This window comes from Drosophila subpulchrella, unplaced genomic scaffold (genome assembly GCF_014743375.2).
Source record: "Drosophila subpulchrella strain 33 F10 #4 breed RU33 unplaced genomic scaffold, RU_Dsub_v1.1 Primary Assembly Seq84, whole genome shotgun sequence".
Lineage (NCBI taxonomy): Eukaryota > Metazoa > Arthropoda > Insecta > Diptera > Drosophilidae > Drosophila > Drosophila subpulchrella.
Window position 1 is genome coordinate 139,367 of NW_023665719.1, and position 10,780 is coordinate 150,146.

General features: G+C 39.8%; 1 long non-coding RNA gene across 1 annotated transcript; it reads right to left on the minus strand.

The window, feature by feature from the left end:
• Positions 1-7,618: 7,618 nt before the first annotated feature.
• LOC119562711 lies at positions 7,619-8,876 on the minus strand. Its single transcript, XR_005221978.1, has 3 exons — positions 8,667-8,876; positions 7,943-8,085; positions 7,619-7,744 (listed from the first exon to the last, which is right to left on the minus strand). It is a non-coding gene; the product is annotated as an uncharacterized LOC119562711 (long non-coding RNA).
• Positions 8,877-10,780: the final 1,904 nt, after the last annotated feature.

Here is a 10,780-nt window from a genome sequence, read left to right on the forward strand (position 1 = left end):
GGACTCGCCTTGGCAGCGCACAAGACTGAAGCAGTCCTGATAAGTAGCAGGCAGAAAGTGGAGGCAGCTACTATCAAAATTGGAGAAGCCACAATTACATCGCGTCCAAGCCTAAAATACTTGGGCGTCATGATCGACCACCGGCTTTCTTTCAAAGAACATCTAGCGTACGCTAGTGGCAAGGCAAGTAGGACCGCGGCCGCGATATCGCGAATTATGGCGAACACTCGGGGACCAAGGCAACCAGGACGTAGATTACTGGTTAGTGCTGTCACATCGACGCTGATGTACGCTGCTCCCATATGGGCTCGAGCCACAAAAAATGGAAGTTATATGCAAGACGGCGACTCCGTGCAGAGATTGTGTGCACTACGGGTATGCTGTGCGTTCCGCACGGTATCCCATAACGCGGCGCTGGTAATATCGGGAGGCATACCGACTGATCTGCTGGCAGTGGAATCAGCTAACATCCGCGCGGGCAGCACAGGGGTCGCAACTGCAGAATCCGTACGGAAAAGGTGCAGAGAACTCACCATTGCTAAGTGGCAAGAGAGGTGGGTAAATAGTAGCAAAGGACGATGGACGTATAAGCTTATCCCAGAACTGCAGAGATGGCTGGGACGGAAGCATGGACATGTGGACTACTACTTAACGCAACTGTTGACGGGACATGGATGCTTTAAATACTATCTGAATAGGTTTAAGCATGAACGTTATCCGCACTGCCCACTCTGCGAGTCGGATAATGAAGACGCAGAACACGTGTTTTTTGTTTTCGAAAATGAACGAAGAGATCTGAGCATAAGGGTTGGGAGGACGCCAGCCGCTTGTAACCTGGTGGACATTATGCTCGAATCAGAAGTAAATTGGTCTGCGGTATGCAACATGGCCACAATAGTACTCAAAAAACTGCGCATCGCAGAAAGACTGCGAAATTCCAATAGGATAGAATCCTAGAGAGCCCTAAGGGCATTCCCCCCCCGGCGAAGTAATACCTAACGGCAGTACCGCCGGGGAAGCGGGGAGGGGGTGGAGTTTTTACTGGGTTAGAGTCCCAGACTTCGGCAAGCTAGTTCAGCTCCGAGTTGGCTTTCGATGCTTTAAACCACCACTAACACAAAAAAAAAAAAAAAAAAAAACATGCATGGCGGGTGAACTTTGAAAACTTCGGTCACACTAAAAAGAATAAGATTTTTCGACTAGTGAAACTCTTAGCCGATCTGAGTACTAGGCTTTAGTGGAAAATAAGTTAGAATTGAGAATGGACAAGTGCAAGTTTTTACAAGACAAGGTCAAATATTTGGGGTTTTTGATTTCAGGTGATGGAATCAAAGCTGATGAGAGGGGCTTAGAAGCCATACAAAAATTTCCAATTCCGACTAAAGTACAAGCAGTCCGAAGTTTTTTGGGACTCTGCTCTTATTTCCGCCGATTTCTTAAAGACTTTTCAATAATATCGAAACCCTTATACGATTTAGTGAAAAAAGATAGGGTATTTAAGTTTGAGGGAGATGAATTAAATTGTTTTTCACATTTGAAAGCGAAATTGATGGAAGCACCAGTTTTAGCTATATACGATCACAGAGACGAAGTTGAGTTACACTGCGATGCCAGTGCTTTAGGGTTTGGGGCGGTACTTCTTCAAAAAATATCAGAGATAGTGGGATATCTCAATGTCAGGACGGCCGAGTTGTAACAGGCTGGCTATTATATAGTGTAACAGGTGTGCTAGTTTATATGCAATACACTAGTTCTAAGTTTGTTATACTTAAAGTTATAGGAACAGGGCATAGTATATGAATCTGCTCTGGTCACACTATTCGATCCTCGAGAGAGGAGATGCTCTCTCGAGAGAACCTGAAAACGGGGTTGAAAAGAGAGTTGCCTGCGAGCAGCGAGTGAGTTCTAACCGAGAGTGCGAATAAAGAAGACCTAAAACTAAAAACCGTTTGTGAACTTCATCCTGATACACCTGTAGAACAGTTCGTCGTTTTCGTCAGTTGTCCCTGCCATTTTGTAGATCCAAATAAGCCCTTCATGATCCTTTTCGTGTTCTTTGTGACGATTACAATGCACTGTGTTACGTCTTACTGTTTAATAGCCACAATGCAACTAATTACGACAAACTTATGTATTTTCTATCTACCAATAATGTGTAAATTTCTATGTTTCTAACCATTCTATGTGAGCTTGTATTTTAAACTGTCTATTGTTATGTCGTCTTTTCCATGACCGCGATTTAGTTTACTTGCCCAAATCGGTTTAGGGCTCCGCGCGTAACAAACATTGCTTGGTGTCGTAAGGGCAATTTGTTTGTACTGACCATAGTGCATCAACGTCCAATAAAGAAAGAAAAAGCCTCGCCGGTATCCATCTGATTCCGGTTACGTTCTTCTTGTTTTAACCTGCAAGAGAGACGGGCGTGCCAGCAGCTCAAAATTTCAAGGTATTAAAAAGCTAAAAGCCCGAAATATATATTTTTGAGTGACATGCAGGATTCTGCCATAAAAAAAGGCAGCCATCGAAGAAATTTTAAAGTAAGTACAATTGCATTTGGCTAGAAATTGGTGCGTGTTTAACCTCCAACAAAATTTCACTACAGGTATCTTAAAATTCCTGGTGAAACCACTGTCAGTCCTTCCACAAGTTGTCGCCAAAGGCGCAGCCTTTTGATTCGGCCAATTTACTGGAGGGTTTACCACCTCACGAAGGCCAAAATCAGATCGCGGGGCACAATCGTCAGGTATTGTTTTTTTGAGACCCACATTTTGCCATACCTGTATTTATTTAAAAGCGGAATCGTCAGGTTGGCCCGCGAGAGATGATTTGGAGATACTGGCCAAGTGTATCGTACCCGGAGTGCGGTTTTGTAGAGCGGCCCTAAAGACCAGATGGCAGCTTAATTCAACTATATCACCTGTTCCGATGCCCAACACGCCGCGCATCCGTACACCAGCCAAGTTTTAAGGGGTGCGCAGATTCAAGGACTTAAACCCGTTTACGTTGTACAAGCGCAGCGTGTGTGAACGGTCTTGATCAAGCTTGGCACACTGGCCAATTGGGTTTAACCTTAATTTAGATAAAAAACTCTGCCTCGTATTAGATCAGTCCTAACCCCGTAATATAACCAACGTGCTTTGAGAAACCGAATCTAAGATATAATGTGAAAAGAAAATCAATGAAATCAAACTTATGTAAACCCTAAAAAAACAATAATTTTCCGTAAAGCCTCAAGTGGCAACGTCATGTTAAGCGATAATTATATGTAACAAATTAAAAGAAAACGAGGAAAAACGCTATAGTCGAGTACCTCGACTATCAGTTACCGCTAGTGGCAGTTCGGGAAGATCCCGAAGAAACTGTTGCGGAATTGGACAAGATGGGAGATTTCCAGCTAATTGAGGAAGAACATAGGCCGTCGTGTTTATTTGCAAGCCAGGCCTGGTCGGAGAACGGATGGTAAACTGACAGAGCCTTTTAGATTCAGCGGATACTGTCTGGTTTATGCCTGATACTTGGGCTCGGATTACTTGGTGAGGCAATTTAATTAATTTGAACAGCCGCTCAGAAATAGAGGTTGCCTCTGATCCTGAATCTATCATTGCACGAGCTTTAAAATTCGACCCCAGGTGACCTATGCTAATTATGGCGGTGCCCAGCAAGACGGACCTATAACCCGTCGCAAAGTAATTACTCTACGAGTAACGGGGTATACAAGATTGGTCGGAAAGTATGTAACAGGCAGAAGGATGCGTTTCCGACCCCATAAAGTATATATATTCTTGATCAGGATCACTAGTCGAGTCGATCTAGCCATGTCCGTCTATCCGTCCGTCCGGATGAACACGGAGATCTCGGAAACTATAAGAGCTAGGCTATTGAGATATGATATGAGTAACGGGTATTTGATAGTCGAGGTACTCGACTATAGCGTTCTCCCTTGTTTTCCTTTACATTCCACATAGCGAGAGATGTCGCTACAGCTTAGATCGTCCCATAGTAGGGGTTGAAATCACTACCGCCCAACAACTCGCAAGTAGCCGACATATCTCAGTCAAGAAAACATTTTCCATTCTCCGTACCTGTAATTTTAGCTACAAATAAAAAGTCAGAAGTTTATTTTGTAGCATAATAATACATTTATTAATTTATTTTGTTATTGCGAACATGTTGTTATACCTCGTAGAGTAAAAGGGTATACTAGATTCTTCGGAAAGTATGTAGCAGGCAGAATGAAGCGTTTCCGACCCCATAAAGTATGTATATTCTTGATCAGGATCACTAGTCGAGTCGATCTAGCCATGTCCGTCTATCCGTCCGTCCGTATGAACACGGAGATCTCGGAAACTATAAGAGCTAGGCTATTGAGATATGGCGTGCAGATTCCTGAGCTTCTTACGCAGCGCAAGTTTGTTTCAGCAGCGTGCCACGCCCACTCTTACGCCCACAAACCGCCCAAAACTGTGTCTCCTACAGTTTTGATGCTAGAATAAAAATTTGAACTGATATGTATTGTTCTCATCAATACCATTGACAAACTTCAAAAAATCGTTAATATGAACGTGGATATCTCGGAAACTATCAAATATAGAGAATTGGGATCTCAGATTTAGATTTCGTAGCCTTATACGCAGCGCAAGTTTGTTACTGGATTATGCCACGCCCAATCAATCGCCCACAATCCGCCCAAGCCTGTAGCGCCCACAATTTTCATGCTAGATAAAAATTTTTTACTGAAATGTATTGGTCTCGTCAGTACCTACAGATTGATACAAAAAAACGCCCATAACGCTTAAGTCTGTCTACCGCCGGTAGGTGACGCATTTCAATCTCGCTTAGGTGCTTGCATATGTACATTTCCCTTTGGTCCCTTTAGCTGAGTAACGGGTATCTGATAGTCGAGGTACTTGACTATAGCGTGCTTCCTTGTTTTATGTATTGAAATTAATTTTCTGGCTTCGTTCCGGCGGCTTGCATAGAAGAGGCTGGCGCAGGTTTCCGATGTTAATTCAGGATTAGAAAATGTAAAGTATTCACCCTAATTCGTAGTTATGAGATCATGTCCACCTCGATTAATGAACATATTTATCCCCCTTACTCGTAGAGTATGTAAAGTATGTATGTATGTAAAGTATGAAACAGACAGAAGGAAGCGTTTCCGACCCCATAAAGTATATATATATATTTATAGATATAGCCATGTCCGTCTGTCCGTCTGTCCGTCCGTCCGGATGAACGCTGAGATCTCGGAAACTATAAGAGCTAGGCTATTGCGATTTTCCATGCAGATTCCTGAGCTTCTAACGCAGAGCAATTTCAGCAGCGTGCCACGCCCACTATAAGCCCACAAACCGCCCTAAACAGTGGCTCCTACAGTTTTGATGCTAGAGTAAAAATTTTAACTGAAATGTATTGTTCTTATCAATACCTATCGATTGACTCAAAAAAAATTTGCCACGCTCACTTTAACGCCCACAAACCGCACACAAACTTCAAAAAATCGTAGGTATGAACGCGGATATCTCGCAAAATATCAAATATAGAGAATTGGGATTTCAGATTTAGATTCCGTAGCCTTGAACGCGGATATCTCGCAAAATATCAATGATAGAGATTTCAGATTTAGATTCCGTAGCCTTCAGCGCTGCGCCACGCCAACTCTAACGCCCACAAAGCGCCCAAGCCTGTGGCGCCCACAATTTTCATGCTTCATAAAAAATTTTAACTGAAATGTATTTGTCTCGTCAATACCTGTAGATTGATCAAAAAAAATTTTGCCACGCCCACTCCAACGCCCATAAAGCTTAAGTCTGTCTACGGCCGGTAGGTGGCGCATTTCAATCTCGCTTTGCTGCTTGCATATCTCCATTTCACTTTGGTCCCTTAAGCTGAGTAACGGGTATGTGATAGTCGAGGTACTTGACTTGTTTTTTTGTTAAGAAGGTGTTGAAAATGTTGACCAATTATCTGTCCTTTAAATTTTTCAATAAATTGGTCAATTTCCTTATGAAATTTAATTTTGTTAATTTTGTTTTCTTGTAGGTCTGTACACATCTAGGCTTAAATTTAAAATGATGTATAAAAATTTTTTTATTGTTTTGGAGCTACTTTTAAAAAATGTCAAAATAATGTATGCACATTTAAAAGCACAAACCCCGCCCTTAAGGCGTGTTTCACAATAGGGAAACGTGTTTAATGACGGACAGCCCATTTCCTCGATATTAATGAGCTGACGATTCCCAAAAAATGTCTGAAGAAATCGTTTATTTTCCACACCTTTACTAATAATTTGTTTTCCGCTTGTAATTGTCCTTAGATACTTTCGAGTTTGTGGAAAACTGTTTTCTCCATCGCACACTGGGCCAACCGATCCGATTTTTGGCCAAAAATACTTTTTTTTTTAAGAAAATGACCAGACCGAGTATGGAGTCCTTTGAAACTAATTTATGCCAAAATTTCAAAGAATTCGGGCAAGTAGTTTTCTCTTATTTTAAAGTAAAAAGTATTTTTAAAGTAAAAAATTCATCAAATATTGATAGAAATGAAAAAAAATCTAGAAGTCAAAGATGCTGATGTAGCTGATCGACTTCTTAACAAAACTTTTAGAAGTCATTATTTTTAACAATTAAAAAATATAAAAAAGCTTGTATGTCTTACTTGTTTCCTAAAATAAACTTTTTCGTTGATTTTTACTGCTTTTTTTTAGCAAATGAGTACTTTGTTTTTCGAGTGCTTTTGAGTGCCATCCCCAAATGGAGTCATTACATTAAAAATAAATTCTTTGATTAATTTACTAATATCGCTCATCGCCGACTCGATGTGGTTTTTCCTTAGTTGTTAGTAATTTTAGTTTTAATTGAAGGCTTAATATGAAGTCGAACCATTTCGATGAGCTTTACTTAGAATGCCCAAAGGTATGCCGTTTTTTTTTCCTTCAGGTTTTAATGTACGTTTTGCGCGCCAATATTTGATTTTAGTTTGCCTAACATCTAAAATCTACTTTTTTCATTCATTCCCGCTTCATGTATTTCTGAAACCAAACAGTCGAATGAAATATCGATGTTTCGAAAAAAAATATATTCTTTTTTGGCTCGTCTCTAAAAAATGTTCACATTTTCTGTCATTCATAAGGGAGGACTTAAGTATGCATAAAGGTATGCTGCATTTCTTGCACTTCCTTCGGATGAGAACTAAAATATATTATACAAATATAAATGTAGCTTACATAAATACGTAGTCAGTAGCTACCCTGCAGTACCATTCGGCGCCGATTAGGCACTCAATTACTGCAAAAAGTTCATCACTCAGCGCCTAATAGGCGCCTAATTTATATGGGATTAGGTGCTCAAATTAACATGGGCATGTCCTAGGGTTCATCAGTGCATAAAAACTAGCACCCATTCGGCGCATTTTTGAGCACCCCTTTGAGCGCTCGATTAGGCAGTCGAAAAGGCACACATTCGGCGCACGTTGAGCGCTCGATTAGGCAGTAGAAAAGGCACTCATTCGGCACACGTTGAGCGCTGGATTAGGCAGTAGAAAAGGCACACATTCGGCACCCGTTGAGCGCTTAGCAGCAAATATAATTTCAATTGTAATTTTTATTTATTTTTATTTAAAATTTCAGTTCGGGGGTTCCCGGTGTTATCGGAGTCGTCGGTTCTTCAGCATCTGGTTTTTCACGCACCTCATTGCTTTTTGCAGTGCCTTTTCGGGAGGCTCCGAGGGCTCCGAGCGATTGAATCTAGTATTAGAAGAAAAATTAGTTTTGAAAATAGAACGAGACGAAAATAAAAACGAGTGATCGAAAGTAATCATTATTTGTAAGTTTTATTTATAATAAAAGATGTGTTATCTTTGGTATTCAATGTAAAAATCCCAGAAGTCATTTAAAAATTAAACTTACAAACAATAGTTACTTTCGGCCCCAATAAAAACTTACTTAACAAGGCGCGGACGAAATTTGGGTAGACTTTGAGCTTCTTCTTGTTTTGGCCCCCTCCAAGTTGTGGGACAGAACAAGTTCCTCGGATAATATGCTTAAAATGGATTGACTTAGCCATCCATTTTTACCATCAGCCTTGTCTAAAAATATAAGAAAATTAAAAAAATATCGAGAAGAAATTTGCAAACTTTTGTTTTCGGTCACTTGATTTATTTTATTTTGTTGTAAAAAATTATTAAGAAAAATATAGCACACACTATTTATGTATTTTTTATTATTTATTAAAACATTCATTGGTTTTGCAGATGCGGAAAAAAAATAACACTTTTCCAGGGACTGAAAATAAGAGATGTTTGAGATTTTTATTTAAATAGCCACGTTTGTTTACGTACACAAAAGTAAGAATTGTGGTTTAATGTTATTAATATTAATTTTTAACGAATTTTAACCACAAACATAAGTTTCAAAAACAAACATCTCTTATTTTTTGTCCCTAGAAACTTTGCACTCAGTAAGATTTTTAAATGCTTTCAGAGATTTGTTTATTTGTTTATTATATGCACCATTTGTTGCTTTTCACATCAAAAATTAATATTTTTCACAGCTATTTTTTTTCCGCCACGTGTTTTTTTGGGAATCTTGTATTTCCCTTATTTTAAGTATAGATTATCTTGTTTTTTAGTCTCACTGTTTTCAGACTGTTGGTCTGCGAACGACTTACCTGGGAATTGTTTCTATTTCAATTTTAAGACACTATTGAATTTGACAAAGTTAGTTGCTCGTAGATTTCTGTCACTTCTAACTCCTTCACTTAAGTAAACGCAAGTGAAAAAGACGAAAAAAGGCGCGTGCCTTCCAGAAAAACAACAAGCAACAACAACAACGGTTCCGCTAATCCGTTGTTGTTCTGTTTTTTTGGCATGTCCCGTTTGGTCTATGCATCTTGCACTTAGAAGCAGGGTATTTAAAGACATATCCGACTATGCAAATCGTTGTAAAAAAATATATTTTTAAAACTTCACATATTAATAAATAATATTAATAAACATATACATTTTTTTAAGAAATACAAATAGTTTAAAACCCAAACATATTATTTTAATTGGTTCAAAAGGAAAGGGTGCACAAAAGTCTAGCTATTTTAATTGCTGGGCCTCCTTGCCCTCACACGCATTTCTTCAGCTGAGACATTGCGAGAGAGGGAGAGCCCAAAAGTACTTTTTGTGCGTTCTCTTTGCGGACGCCGACTGAGAGCGCGTCTCTTTGCCGCCGTTGCGCTCAGCTCTGCCGGCGTCGCTGGCTGCTCTGCCGACGTCGCAGTCGGCTTCGTGCCGATTAGGCGCCTAACTCAATTGTGGAACTGCAGGGTATTAAAAGCGGTTGCGGAGGTTTTTTAGGCGGTTTTAAATGTATTTTGTATGAGTTGTTTTTAATTGCAACGTATACTCATCCCATAATCAGTGTGTTTGGTATTCCACGGAACCCTCCCGTTTTATTGCATTTCAAATATTGTGACCCCTCGTTATCTTCTGAGAATGAGCAGGAGAAAGTGAACGTGTGTACCCACGAACCCGAATCTCACCCCCTACCCTCGAGTCCTTGCTCATGATTGCTTGTGCGCGAAGGTGTGAAATTTCAATTTTGTGAGTTTTGTTCAAAATGTGCAGTTTTTTTTTTAGAACAGAGAAAATTATACCACTGGAAAGGGCTTGAAAAATGCTTTCCAATGACACCAAATTTTTTTTTTTTTTTTTTTAGTGGGGGGGTATACTAATTACGGTATCGGCGGTCATCGTCGTTTTTTGCCTTTTTCAGTCGAGTAGTGGGAATATACGGGAGCGGCGGTTTTCGCAGCGGCGGTTTGGACGCTGCCGAGACTGCCGCTGCGATGACCGCCGCTGCGGTCTTATACTCTAGTTTTTCTTATATGTTATACGATTCCTTTTGAGGAGTGTGTCTAGGAAAAATGAGCTGAAGAATCACTTTAATGTTCAAGTTGTATAAGACTTATAGGATCACTTTTCAGGGCTGAGGATATACAAAATTGTTTGTGTCTACGATAAAGTTAGACGGATGTCTAGGAAAAATGAGCTGAAGAATCACTTTAATGTTCAAGTTGTATAAGACTTATAGGATCACTTTTCAGGGCTGAGGATATACAAAATTGTTTGTGTCTACGATAAAGTTAGACGGCTGTGTATAGAAAAATTAGGTAGTGGGATCACTTTAAGGTTTATGTTTTAAATTTATTATTGGGAACACTTTTCAGGGTTTATATCTAGAGGCCCCCCAATAATATTTATGTATAGGATAAGAAGTTTAGTTTTAAGAATTTCTTAAAACGAAGCACTGAAGCGGAAAATTGTAACGAATTTCAAATTCTGCCTCCTCCCGTATATTCCCACTACTCGACTGAAAAAGGCAAAAAACGACGATGACCGCCGATACCGTAATTAGTATACCCCCCCACTAAAAAAAAAAAAAAAAAAATTTGGTGTCATTGGAAAGCATTTTTCAAGCCCTTTCCAGTGGTATAATTTTCTCTGTTCTAAAATAAAAACTGCACATTTTGAACAAAACTCACAAAATTGAAATTTCACACCTTCGCGCACAAGCAATCATGAGCAAGGACTCGAGGGTAGGGGGTGAGATTCGGGTTCGTGGGTACACACGTTCACTTTCTCCTGCTCATTCTCAGAAGATAACGAGGGGTCACAATATTTGAAATGCAATAAAACGGGAGGGTTCCGTGGAATACCGAACACACTGATTATGGGATGAGTATACGTTGCAATTAAAAACAACTCATACAAAATACATTTAAAACCGCCTAAA